Consider the following 14,876-nt stretch of genomic DNA (forward strand, 5'->3'; position numbering starts at 1 on the left):
AGAAGTGTGCTGCATAGACTCACATCTGGATGCGTGATCCACCATCAAGGGCACTGTTTGGGATGGTTATAGAATCTTTAGCAGACAAGAGTGTTACTGGAGGAAGTATATCCCTGGGGGATAAACTTTGAGTTTTGTTTGTTTGTTTTAGTCCAGCCCCCACTTCTTGTCCTTCTTCTTTCTCCTAACTTCCTGACTGCCCGGTCTTGCTCCTGCTCCCAAGCCTCCCCTGCCATCATAGTCTATATCTCTTCTGGAATCATAAGCCAAAATAAACCCTTTCTTCCTTAAACTGCATTGGGTGGAGTAGTCTATCACACCACAGAAAAGTCACCAATACACATGCAAGCAAGCAGCTCACTATCAAGTTTCAAGGAAAGAACACACTCAACATGAAAACACCCAATAGTAAACATGTAAACTATTAACATAGTTATTTATCATATCCAATAAGCAGCATGCGCTGAACTTGAGTTTATGGTGCTGTGACAGACTGGCTGCCCCACAGGCTTCTTTCCCAACATCAGTACAGCGTGCACTGCCATCAGGAAGCATCAGCATATTTCCCGTGTGCTTTATTGAGACTGAGTAAAACCAGCTTCTCCTCCATGCTCTCTAACTCCGTCTCTCTCTGTGACTTCCTCACCACGGCAACACCATGCTGTTTCCTCCAGAACTGCAAGATAAGGAAGTCTTATTTCTTTATAAAGTAGCAAATCTTGTGTATTTTGTTATAGATACGGAAACGGACTATATACCATTTCCAGAGGACAGATCAGAAGACATGAGAAGTAATCCTCCACTCTCGTGGCTGGTGGACGCATTCACAAGCACATGGAGACAGCACTTACCTACCCTGATTAGTAAGTGTAATGACAGCCATGTTACATGGCATCGTTAATTAACTGATCATGATAACTTAATTTTTATTAATTTATTATACATTGGGTGATAAGATACATCTCCTTTATTCAGTAGAAAATAGACATGCGGCATATAAAGTGCTAGGAAATGTGACCTTGGATTCTGGGAAAGAATTAGAATTTTTTTCACTGATTTTTTTCTGAGCAACCCCTCTCCATCGGTTTTCCTGAACAGTGTGGTAGGATGGTTACTGGAATGTGAATCAATTCTTGAGGCCGCCCTCAGTTCAGAAGGCTGTGAACTGCTCCCTGGACAGCCTTACTGCTGTACTGTTGCTCCCTGCTGAGGAGGCGGGGCTTTTTTCTGTGCCTTTCCTCACTGTTGCTGTGCTTTCTGCTCTGCTTCCTGTGATTAATCACTCGCTCTCTATGCCTCCAGCTACCTGCAAAATTAGAATGCAGCATAATACAACGTAGCGTGGTGTCTACACAAGCTTGGCCTGCGGGGCATGGTCACAGGAGGCTGAAGTATCTTTGTCTCCCTTTCTTTTTGTTATTTTAGGATAAACTATGAGCTGTAATGTTAATTATTTAGCTATTGTAATAGACTCTGAGTTTTCACATGCCGAGTAAGATTCGTGGGACATTTTTGACATTAGAAAACTCCAGAGATGGCCATGCTTCTTCTATGATCATTGCCATTGACGTGCATATAAAAATGCAGTTGGTCATAATCTATGCAAAATATGGGTTATATAACTTGAATTATTCATCTGGAATGGATTTTCAGCACAGTGAGTGATTTTATACTTGACAATAAGTGATAAATAATAGTGATTTTGATGAATTCTCTTGGATGGATGGCTTATGGCAATGCATATAAAGTGGAAAGGCACTCCATCTTATGCTGAGATCCCCACCCCAATACAAAGCAAACAGATCTGTGACTTGGCATCTGCTGCTAACAAGAATCCAATAGCCAAAGCAAAGAACTATGATTAAAGTTCAAGAGCAATGGTCTTGAGCAATTCACAAGTAGGAAGAGAGAGGATCTCTGACCTCAGCCTAGACTTTCCAGTGGGAGTCATGAGGTTCCACTGCCCGGACACCACATGACCTTAGCCCGCACTGTCCCGTGGGAGTCATGAGGTCCCACCACAGTATACCGCAGACGTGGCTAGCTGTCATCAGTCTGAGGAAGTAGAAATTTCAGTTCCAGAGGAGGCAAGGAGTAGTTGTGGTACTGATGCATTAAAACATCAGAGGCTAATGAAATAACTTCTGGGGCAACAGGATAAAACCGCAGACAGACTTAATATGTTCCCAAGGTCTGGTACCAACCACAAAGGGTCATCCGGAGAACATCTGCAATCACGTGTTCGTGTGTTATTTTGTTTGTGTCTATCAGGCAGATGCAAAATCTTTAATATATATGCTAAGAAAAAGATAAAGCATACAGTAATCATTTTCAAAATTGATCTACCCAAGCCTGTAATCTTATAGACAGTTTATTGGGCCAATTTTAGTATCCTATCAATTTTTCATAAAAGAAAAAATATTGAAGATGAGTTTTGAAACCTATCTTAGGACACAGTTTTTCTCTGTTCCTTACCCAAATCCCTTTAATTCTATTCCTCTTCAGAGACTTGTCTCCTACCTGCTACCATGAGCACGGCTGCTCATAGCTGCTTCCTGAATATCCCTGCAGTATCTAGGATGTAGGTCACTTCCGCCTTATATAGCATGTAGCTGAGCAAAGCCTAATTCCCCTGTGCCCCATAGGGTACATATTCTACCTGCCCTTGTCATCAGTATGCCACCGATGCTAGACTATCATCACCACAGACTGTAGCTCATTGCTTTCATCTTTGCGCTACTCAGAGAGATTCAATATGTCGATTGGAACATCTGAGCAACCTGCCATAGGTTCTGGGGCTCCTCTTCTGTGCAGAGAGTGAAGGGCACACTGTACTGACTTGGGGATGGGTTGTAGGACTGTGCCTCACAGAGTGAGGACCCTCACAGCCACAAAGGTAGAGTGGGTCGCAGGTGACATTGTCAAAGCCGCAGTGAATATCATCTATGGAATGGTGTTGATGTAGAGAAACAGCCACGTTCAGACTTAAGGAGGGATATAATTGGACGTATTCCTACTAAAATCTGTCACTGAAAAGAAATACACTGTTGATGTGACTTTGTTATGTAGGTTTTGAAAAGGTGCTAAGTCTTGAAGATAGAAGGAAACCCAAAGAAAAGTTAAAAAGGCAAATCATACAGAAAAAACACACAAAATTTAAAAGCGGTACTACTGAAATTACATTAAAATCGTATGCGTTGAATAATAATAAACCATTATAAGTGAAACTATGCTAATGAAAACATTAGTAAAATTGGCAAGCTTATTCAAAAATTGTTTAAATGGGTTGTGTAATTCATACAAAAATGTTCAATAAACTATCCTTGACAAAAATTCTCAAAGGGAAAAATATCAAGATGGATAGCATCACTGAATCATTGTGCCAGATAACTTAGGACTGCGAATATGTGTTTGGTCTTTAAAGAAACAAGGACAATAATTCTCTTCAGAACTTATTTTCTGAAGCTCCAAAAACTCTAATTTGAAAAGTTATCAAAATATTCAAGTAAATAAAATCATAAGTACATATACAATGAACTTGTAAGTGTATATGTTATATAAAATTAAATGTTTGAATTAGGGTTATTCTAGGATTAAAAGGTTGGTTGGACATTGAAAAACAATGCATGATAACTGAGTATTTTAATTGCATAAAGAAATTAGTTATAACTCAATACAATATTAGCCTATGCATGATAAAAACTTTCCGTAGATTAGGAATAGAAGAGACTTCCTCAACCTTATAAGCACACCTACACAGCAGCCGTAGCACACATCACAGTTAAGGGAGTGACTCAACTGGGTAACGGAGGATCTCTGTCACCCATTCTATTTAGCCATAAATGGAGACCGCAGGCAGTACTTTAATATTAAAAAATAAATAGAGCTCAGCGGCATTAGCAAAGGAGACACCCATTAGCCATAGTGTAAAACCTTACATAGAATGTGATGAGCTGGGCGATGGTGGCGCACGCCTTTAATCCCAGCACTCAGGAGGCAGAGGCAGGCGGATCTCTGTGAGTTCGAGACCAGCCTGGTCTACAAGAGCTAGGTCCAGGACAGGCTCTAAAGCCACAGAGAAACCCTGTCTCGAAAAACAAAAAAAAAAAAAAAAAAAAAAAAGAATGTGAATGTGATGAGCAATCAACAAGCAAAAACATCTATAACAAGAAAGCACACAAGTAAAATATCATGATATAAACCAGAGTATGGCAGACTTCAGTTTGTGGAGAGAGATTATGTCCAAGGATAGGAAGATGGTTTTATTTTAAGATTATCTTCTTAGCACAATCACTATTAAGAGACCAGTTACATTCTAGGGGAAATGCATTGAGTTATTTGTTCTAAAAACGTTTATGAAGTTCCAAAGGGGTTTACACACAGCGTGAGGAAAAGGAGGAGCAAATTGAGTGCTTCCGCCTTCCTGGTTTCACTGCTTCACAGTGATGAGACAGGGCACAGAGAAAGAAAGGAGCCCAGGCCGATTTGCACCATCAAACAGCTTTGACTAACAAACAAGAGCACTTTCTTCCCCTCAAAAATGGTTACAGAAATCCTTGTTTCCGTGAAGGAGAAAAAGTAACTGAAAAGTCACCTTGGACTTAAAAAATAATTTGAAATCAATCACAGTTCTAAACCTCGAACTCTTAGGCCTCCAAAAGGGAAAGGAAGTAAAAATTCTTTATGACCTTGGAAAAAGGAAAATGTTCTTGGAAAGAATACTGAAATCATCAACCAGAAGAGGGGGAAATATGAAAAATTGACCTCATGAACATAAGGCTGACTTACCTGCTTTGTCCTTGGTTCATCTTGGATGGTGATTGATAAGTTTAATGAATGTACTGTGGGAGATCATTGATGCAATTATCAGGGACCTTAAATGCTAAGTTCTTAGCAGCTTCATTGAGAAACCATTAGCTCATAGTAAACCTAACCTGCTTGAAATAGACCACTGAACAGCGGATAGATGGATTTTATTTCTTGATCCATTCAGTCACCGTGTGTCTTTTAGCTAGAGAATTGAGGTCTTTCATTGTGAAAGCTGTTATTGAAAGGTGTGTATTAGTTGCAGTCATTGTATTGGTTTTTGGTATGTTATCAGTGCTATTTTATGTTTCAATGATTATAGTTTCATTTGTTTCTCTTCTTTCTACAATCTTTTGACTATGCTCATTCCTTAGTCCAAAGTATTGCTTCCTGTACTTCCTTCAGTGTTGGATATAAATATTTTCTAAGATATTTGTATCATGGAAAGATTTTCTATACCTTCAACCATGGAAGATATTTTTGCTGGGTCTATATGTCTAGGTTTGCAGTCATAATCCTTTAGGACTTGGAATGCATTGTTTCTGATTTCTCTGTCTTTCTTCAAGTTTCCACTGAGAAATTGACTGTTCTGGTGTGTTTTTCTTTATATGACTTCTGTGTTCTCTCCTGCATCTTTCTTTTTTTAAATTATTTAATGATTTATTTAACTTTATTTTATGTGCATTGGTGTGAAGGTGTCAGATCTCATGGAACCGCATTTTCAGACAGTTGTGAGCTGCCATGTGGGTGCTGGGAATTGAACCCAGGTCCTCTGGAAGAGCAGTCACTGCTCTTAACCGCTGAGCCATCTCTCCAGCCCCCTCCTGCATCTTTCAATATATTTTCTTTGTTATATATACTCAATTTTTTGACTATGATGTGCCATTGGGAGTTTTTTTTTTTTCTGGTTCGCCTAGTTGATGTTCTGTGTGCTTCCTGTATCTTCACAAGTATCTTCCTTCGCTTTGGGGAAGATTTCTACTATATTCTCTTTGAAGATCTGGTCTATGACACTGGCTGAAGATTCTTCTCCATCATTTATTCCTATTAGAGGATTTGTTCTTTGCATAGTGTCCCACATTCCTGTATGTATGTTCTCTGTTTCTCTCTGTTTCTGTCTCTGTCTCTCTCTGTGTGTCTCTGTCTCTGTCTCTCTCTCTTCTTGCATGTGTTTATGTATGTATTTGTGTATTTGTTTATTTCATATTCTTAGCTTATTCCATCTTGATCTTCTACATTATTTTGTATCCTGATATTCTATTTTCTGCTTGATCCATTCTACTTGTAAAGCTTCCCTTGAATTTTCTTGTTGGGTTAGCAGGTTTTTCAACTCCATCTTAATTTTAACTTGAGTCCTTTTCAGTATTTCTATATCTATATTGAGCTTTCTTTTCTCCCTTCCTTTCTTTCCTTTGTTCTATCCTCTTTCTTCCTCCCTTTCTTGTTTTCTTCCTTCCTCACCCCTCTCTTTCTTTCCTTTCTTCTTTCTTTCTCTCTCTCTCTCTCTCTCCCCCTCCCTCCCTCCCTCCCCCCCCCCCTCTCTCTCTCTCTTTCTTCCTATGTTTATTTCTTTCTTTCAATAGAGTTTCTCTGTGTAACAGAGGTCTGGTTGTGTTGGAACTCTCATTTTAGATAGACTTGTCTCAAACTCATTGAGATTCACCTGCCTATGCCTCCTGAGTGCAGGGATTAAAAGTATACACTACCATGCCTGGTGAGTTACAAATCCTAGATTGTCATTGAGATTTCCATCAGTTTTTTTATTTTTGTTTTATTGGTCATCTGTTAGGCATTTGTTTTCTTTAAATTCAGTCTCTTTAAGTTCATTGGGCTGTTTCTTTGTGTCTTTAAGTTTCTTGAATTCTTCAGTCATGATTATTTTTAATTCTGTGTTTTGGGGATCATCTAGGTAATTCTCATTGGAGAACGTTTCTATGGGACTGGTGAATTTTAGGGGGTTGATATTTGATATTTCACATTATTCTCAATTTTCTGATGATATCTGGACATACGGACATATTCTGCTTGGTTTGAGTCTGATATGGACACAGCCAGTTGGGGCAGAATATAGAATGTATGGACTAAGTTGAGCCTGAAGGTTGGATAGAATCAAATCGGAATGAAGTCAGGTAGACACGGAGTTTTGGTAGACACAGGGATGGGCTCATGGGTAGGATCTGTATCCTAGTTTAAGCCTCAAACTTGGGGATGGATAGACCTGGGAATTGGAATGGGTGCATCGAGGAGAGGATTAGGTGGTCTCACCCAGCTACACCCTCGTAAAGGTTATGCAGTATCTGGTTGGACAGAGAAGTTAAATTTGATGCACCTGTGTATCCTTAATCACAGGAATTCTGTGAAAGCAATTTGCTATATTTTCTTTTCTTTCCTTTACTATTTGTTACCATAATTAATTAATTTACTTTGCTGTACTGGGGTTTGGACACAGAATCCTGCTCATGTCAAGCATTTCCTGTCAGTGAGCTTTGTCCTCAGCCTTATAACATCCTTACTTCTTACAATTGGTTAAAATGCTATCTTTTTGATACCTGCTATGATAGTCTGTCTACGTTATCCACTTAATGGGTTTTTCCTTGCTATGTGTTATTTTTCTCTGCTTCATTATTTTCCACTCATAATTATTTCCATATTTAGAGGGAAGCTAACGTTATTAATGTTTGGGTTTTATTCCATTGCTATGGTGTATAAAATAACTCTCATTTTCTAGATGTTTAATACTTGGTACAAGAATGAAGTTTAGATGCATTTATTCTTCATTATGAATCAGGAGAAAAATGTTCTTTAACTTAACATTTATTAAGATATATAGTTCTTATTTTCCAAGAATACGATTTTTAAAAATAATCTTTACATTGGCTAGTTATCTGCTTTATAGCAAGGTTATATGGTCAGAAAGAACAGGCTTCATACAATTTCCACTCTTTCAGGTTTGCTGATGGTTTATTGTTATATTACAGTATCATTTCAACTTTCTGAGTGTTGCAGGTCCCTGTAAGAATGTGTCTTCTTCAGTGTCATCTGCAATGTTTTTGCTTTTCAGTTAATAAATATGTCAATCATGTTGATCTAGTGTCTTAAATGCTTATTTGTCTGCTTTTAGGAAACCAAATTCGGTAGGAGCTACGCCAACTTTTCCCACCACAGCTTTGCACTTTTCTGTTTATTCTTACAGACCTGTCTGCATCTTGAAATATAAACGTCAAGAGTCATTTTGCTTCCCCAGCTCGTGGAGATAATGGTTTGAAATGATTCTCTTTAGACACTTTGGCTACCTCTGTTCTAACACTTCTTTCTGATGACTTGAGCTTCTTCAAACACAAGGGATATATAAGGGTAAGATTTGAGAAAGTATTAATTCCATGCTCATTTGTGTGTTTTTGTGCCTGAGAAACGATGAGTACAACCAAGAAAAAAGAGTAGCACACAAAAGTTACATACTTTGTATACACCCACCATACTTTGTATACACACATGCACATCCACACACATGCACACATGTGCACACACATACACACACTAACCCACCACACCACACTCTTTCTGTAACAAAGCACCAAATCTACAAACATAAGCACGCCTTGCACTGGGCCTCCCCACCCTCCTCTTTCTCGGGAGCCCTGGGTTGTCTGTTTTCCATTTAAAACACACAAACTGGGATTGCTATTCTCTCTGCCTTGAAATCTATTTGACTGATACTAACACAGTTGTTTGACATGGACATATTTTTATCTTCCCCCTCTTTACTTTCCAGTTTTGTATATATTCATTGCAATTTATATCTTGCAAAGAATGTTTGCTAGAAAACCATCTATCCTTGAACTCTCTGATAAAACATGCCTTTCGTTGGTTGTGGTCAATGATGCTTTAGATCTAAAGAAGCTCTTGGTGCTAATAGCTGCCTTGCAGCATCATGTGGTTTATTACAGTTTTTCTTGCCCAGTTTCCTCCTGCTTATTCTCCTCTCTAGCACTCTTTTGGAATGTTGTTTTCTTATTGTTGTTACTAAAATAGAAAATCTTAGTTATTGGACAGTGTTTGACTCATACCAAAATGGAGTAAGAAAGAAGAGAATCCCCTGTCCTGACTTTCCACACCTGCACTCTCCCACCAGGACCCCACACCAGCCACAGGAGCACTTTAACGGGTGGAATTCAGTCCGTGCCATTCTTGTTGTCGCATTTTCTGTGGGTTCTGACAAATCCTTTTTCTCTTGGTGGCTCTGAAAGTCGGTCTAGTTATTTCATTCTCGCTCCAGTTCTGAGTGCAGCCTGTGCCCTAACTCAGTGTTAAGTAGGAACTGCTTCCTTACCCTGAGATCTTCACCTAGCTTCTCTCATCTGCCACGGTGATCAGGACAGGAAGAATCCACATGTCAGACCCTTTGAAGAGGCCCCGTGATTTAAAGATACTATCTGTCCTCATTTTGGTGGAACCACATGCTGGTAGCTGTGAGCTCTTTTTTTTTTTTTTTGTTTTCTGAGTCTCTTGGCTCTGTACCTTTAGAGCTTTCATTAAGGCATGTGCACTTCAGCAAATGTCTTTTTTATATTAATATTATTTTACCTGGAATTGTCTTCGCCTGCCTTTAGTCTTCTCGGAAGTATAAATAAGTATAGGACTTTAGTTTGGTAATCATTTTTGTCGTTGTTGTTCAGATATTGAATGTATCAGGCCTGTGTACTATGGCTCCTGTTGTTAGAGGAATTGACTGTCAATTGGACCCCAGCTCCCGTGAAGGGGCTGTCATTCTAATCGAAATTTTCTGTGATTTCAATGAGAGATGCATGCATGTTTTCCTTTACTGGACTCGGTGAACCTCTTCAGTCTATTTATAGATTCATCTATGCTGAAATATTCTCATATATTCTCTTTCAGTATTTTTATCTTTGCATTTGATTTTGCTGTGTAGACCATTTTTCCTATGAAGGTTACGATTCATCAATTTTCTCTTTAATGTTTTCTAAAATGCTTTGAAGATTGTCATTTCCATTCTTAATTCTCAATACTTTGTGATTTTTTTCATCTTCACCACTTCCTCTTTCTCAATTTTAAATATGTTGCTTTATAATATGATTCATCTTACCATATTTCCAGCTTTTCCTTTATTTATTTTAGTGTGGCGAATATATCTTAGAAGCTTCAGTCTTTTCATGTATTTTTAGTGTTTATCGTTTCTCATTATTCTAGGACATGGCTCTTGTTCTTTCCGCTCTATCGGGGAAACTGTTTTCAATAATAATGTGAGGTCGTAAAACTCGGATTTCAGTTCTGTTTCTTACCCACTTCATCCTGCTTAGTAGGGAAGCCATAAGCCTAGGTAGAGGCAGTCTGATTTTGTGGATTTTTAAACTTCCGGACCCTGCATCTGACACACTGGACATGCGCATTTACCTACACAAGAACTTACCCTATTTCCCTTTATCTAACAATGAGAATCTAAGACAGCAAGAAGGAGGTGTGTTTACTCAAGCAGACTGCCACAGAAAACCTGTGAAAGGGTTGGAGGACTAAGAACACGGGTGTGTGAGAACTTCCCTTTGGAGAAAGAATCCTGTGTTTTCTTGAAAGTTTCCTGGTATCAAAGTGAACTGTGCCTCTCCTACAACACACACAGCTAAGGCTGGTGAAGTCTACAGTACCAGTCTGCCCCTCTGAAATGTTTTCTTTTCCTGCTCCTGGGTGTAGATTAGGCATAGCTCAGACTCCCATGTTCATGGAACCCCTTTAATGAGATGCCACCTTGTACTACAATGCTGCTGAGCTAAAATGGTGTAGATGACAGCGGTTGGCAGGCAAATAATCTCATTTGAATCCTAGGTTAAAGGGAGAAGGAGACAGAGAATATGATTATGGGAACGAAGGTTTGAAAGCTGATTGAGTTTTTATTTGAGAAACATAAAATGAATTCCTAGGCACCTTTCACCCAATGCTAGAATCCTTTCTTTGTATCAAAATCACATAATACTTTTTTTTTCCAAAACTGTACTGAGCAAATTCTTCAAGTGTTCTTCCTGTGCTGGAAGAACGACTGGTGTTACTCTGCGTGGAAGTTTCTCAATGCCTGCACAACTAGGCTCTCACCATAAGCTGGATCACTATCACAAGGCTGTCTTCTGGATCTGTAAGTAATTGGGTGTACAGACCAGGTGCCAACACTGTGTGTCTTATCTGCCCTATGACAGCTGTCTGTAAGGGAGACCGTAGATGATCAAGGATTAACCTGATGTGGTTTAAAGATGGTTGAAGGACATGGAGTTTCCACTGAGACATTAACATGTTCTTTCCCTCAGAATAAATACATTTGACTCATCTGTCTTCCTCTCTACCCCCATACTTGATTCCTTGCTTTCCTTGTGAGAGTTGTGCCAGTTCCCCACCTGCATGTAGGATGACTGACCTGGGTGTGCTGCTGGCTCACTGTGACAATGGGATCACTTCCTCACTGATTACCCTTCAGAAAACAGTCTGATTTTTCTGCCTTGACATGGCAAGAATTGTCTCCATGTCTGGTTAAAAAATGATAAAGTCCCATTGGCTGAAAAAGGAAATAAGATCGGGTCTAATGCTTTGATTTTATTCTGGTAAATGAATATTTCTCTCTAAGAAACCCTCTGTCTTTCGATCATCTGGAGGACTGCAGGGGCAGGAGCAACTTCATCTGGGAGTGGAGCAAAGGCCACCATGGCAGGTGTGACTTCTGATAGAGAGAAAGCTTGCTTATCCTGTGATTGTGTGTTTGTAGCTGGACTTTTCTGCCTTTTGCACCAGACCTGGTTACTTTGAAATTTTGTTTTTCAAGTATTTCACACCCATCGAAATGCTACTGTACACTTTCCCAAGGTGGGGTGATGTTAGGGTATAACCACATTATTAAGAGTAAGATGTGAACCTTAATGTTTCTGACTGTGGTATGCTTTTGCTGCTCCAGTATGCCCAGTAGAGCATCTCTACTGATAGCTGCATGTTTGGGCTTCCTCTGTCCATTTGACTGCTGACTGTGATGTTTGTTTGTGTGTCAGTGCTAGGCTGAACAATGCCCAGACACAAGCATTATTTCTGCATGTGATCATGAGAGTGTTTCTGTCAAAGACTGCAGTACTCTTGCATGTGAGTGGCAACAGAATTTTCTCTGAGATGGACCACTGTCTTAGGTTATGTGGGATGCCCCTCTATATGCTGTGAATAGTTTTATTACCATTGGTTAACAAAGCAGCTGATTTTGCCAATAGTCAGGCAGAATAGAACCAGGTGGGAAATCCAAACAAAGATACAGGGGAAAAAGAATGTGGAGTCTGGGAGATGCCAGCAGCAGAAGAAGCAAGATGTGAGGTAATAAGGCATGAGCCTCGTTGTAAAATACAGAATAATAGAAATGGGTTAATTTAAGTTGTAAGAGTTAGTTAATAATAAGCCTGAGCTATGCAACCAAAGAGTTTGTAACTAATATTAAGCCTCAGAGTGGTTATTCGCAAACTGGTGGGTGGGAGAGAAACCTTCAGTTATACTTAGGTAGGATTTATTTGCTGTGAGGAGACACTATGACCACAGCAACTCTTATAAAGTAAACATTTAATTGTGGGCGCTCACAGTTCAGAGGTTCGGTCCATCATGGCGAAAAACATGGAGACATTCAGGCAGACATGTGCTGGAGTTGAGAGTCCTACATCTTCACTCAGAGGCATTAGGAAATTCACTGTCTGTCATACTGAGTGAAGCTTGAGAAAAAGACCTCAAAGCCTGCTCCCCACACTGACACTCTCCCAACAGAAGGTGTGCCCCCAGCCTCAAGGTCTGGATTAAAGTCATCCAGTTTCCTTCAACAAGACCACACTTCCTCCAACAAAGCCACACCATCTAATAGTGCCACTCGCTATGAGCTTATGGGGGCCAAATACATTTAAACTACCACAGCCACCCATCCTTTCTCACACCTGGATATGGTGTAGCTGGTTCTTAGAACTTCAGAATTATTCTCAATGTCACTTACAGCCAGACCTGTAGACCTGTGATCTGCACTCCCTGCCCCTCTATTCATCCATCCCTATCTCCCTACATCCCCTTCCTCCCTGGCATTGCTTCACTGTTAGATAATCACACTATATGGTACAACTCTGGGCTCCAGGACTCCTTTCACAGAAGAACAAATGAAGCTCACACTCTTTGCTATGGTAGCCAGCTCTGTTCCAATCCCAGAGCTGAGATTCTGGAAGGATTGCCTCAAGTCTTTGGACAGGAAATCAGACATGACTGATAAAGGTCGGGAGGCCATAAACCTGGAAGACTAGACAATGGCTCCCTTAACCTCCTTGGATTTGAGGGATGGAGGTAAAGTGTCTCCTTCAGGAGAGTTCTTGGGCCTTGCCATCTGCTAGCTCTGAGATGGCTCCAGGGCTGCTTCTGCAGGTCGGTTTGACAACAGGACACATGATGACACAGCCTCATCAGATCCTAATGACAGCTCACTCTCAAGTTCTACAGAAGTGCACATGAGAAATCTCTGTCTCTTTCCCCAGTGGTGGCATCGTATCCTGATGGAGAAACTTTCAGTAGACCCATGACTGAGTGAGTGCTTCTACCTTGGCTTATCTGTTTCAACAGCTCTGAGTTGAAACAGTCAGGGCCCTCTGCTCTCTCAGCTCATTTCCTTGTCTGAGTTCAAATGCATAAAGTGGCATGTATAAAATCAAATATAATCATATTTCCCTAAGTGGCCCATGCCTCTTCACTTTTCCAACTTCTCCCAAATACAGCGCAAACCATTTGGCTGTTAGAAGCAGGGCTAGAAGTAGACAGAGGATTAAAAATAAATTATCTCTGCCCTTTTGTCTTTGTTAGCAGGGGAGCCATAGAGAACGCAGGGCTCAGAGGACTGGAGCCCTGGCTGCTAAGCCTGCTCATGGGATTTTGGCCTAGACAACGTATCAGTACTTCTTCCCAGGTCTCTAGTGAATGCTGTCAAATTAGCAGGAGCCGCTGCAACATATCAGCTGGCAGGTGAATCTTTGTTCCAAAGAATGACAGCCCTGAAAAGCCACTCTGACTTTGCTCACACCCCAAGGGTGGGTGTTGACATCCTGTTGTCAAGGTAGAAGGAGATGCCGGAGATGCTCTGTTCCAGTGGGAACCATCTGTAGCAAGTAGGAAAACATGGGGCAGATGATGGAAGGTCCCTGCTGCTTCCATGGCAAACCTTCTGCAGCGGAGACATGAGGGCTGTCTAGATAGTGCTTTGTGACTATGAGGAAGAGGGCCAGACCACTCTGAAAGCAATGCAACATGTCTAGGGACCTGTGCACACATGTGTGTATGTGTGTATGCGTGGATGTAGTAAGGGTCTGCTGGCCAGTTGGTTTCAAGGTTTCACCTCCCTCTGCCCCCTCGGATGTTGTGGTTGCAGGCACACCCTGCTGTTCCTGGCTTTGTTTGGGTGCTGAGAATCTGAACTCACACTCAGTAGGCACATTAGCCACAAACTGGAACCAACAGGCTCCCTGGTCCCTACCTTTTAAGCTTTTAGAGATGCACTTTCTGTCAGCACAGCTGGGGAGAGCTCCCTGATGGAAAGCCTCCCTTCTTTTCTGGCAGCTGGCAACCTCCCAGGCTTTCTTGCTCACTGTACCTATTTCATTCACCTTGTGAAGCACGTTTGTTATGTTTTTTATATTATTGTTGTTTTTTAAAAACAGGTTTGTATTTTGTTTTTGTAAATCTGCATCATCTGCCTTCAGCTGACTTGTTAACATAGAGGAGGGCATCAAAACATTTGCTGAGTGAACCAAACATGCGCCACACAATGACACACACATTTGCACAATTCCATTATCTTAAAGAATATACTAGTTTTTCTTTCTACCCAATGCCTTGGTCCTTGTCTTTAAGTAAACACTACTTATGACAACAAGAACATGAGAAGTTTTCCTGAACATATTTATTTTGAGACAGGGTCACATGTAGCCCAGGTCGGGCTCCAACTTACCTTGCAGCAGAGTGTGGTCCTGGACATCTGACCCTCTTGCTTGTACTGTGCCAGTCTGGGATTATATGTGCTG

This window comes from Arvicola amphibius, chromosome 4 (assembly GCF_903992535.2).
Source record: "Arvicola amphibius chromosome 4, mArvAmp1.2, whole genome shotgun sequence".
NCBI classification, from domain to species: Eukaryota; Metazoa; Chordata; class Mammalia; order Rodentia; family Cricetidae; genus Arvicola; species Arvicola amphibius.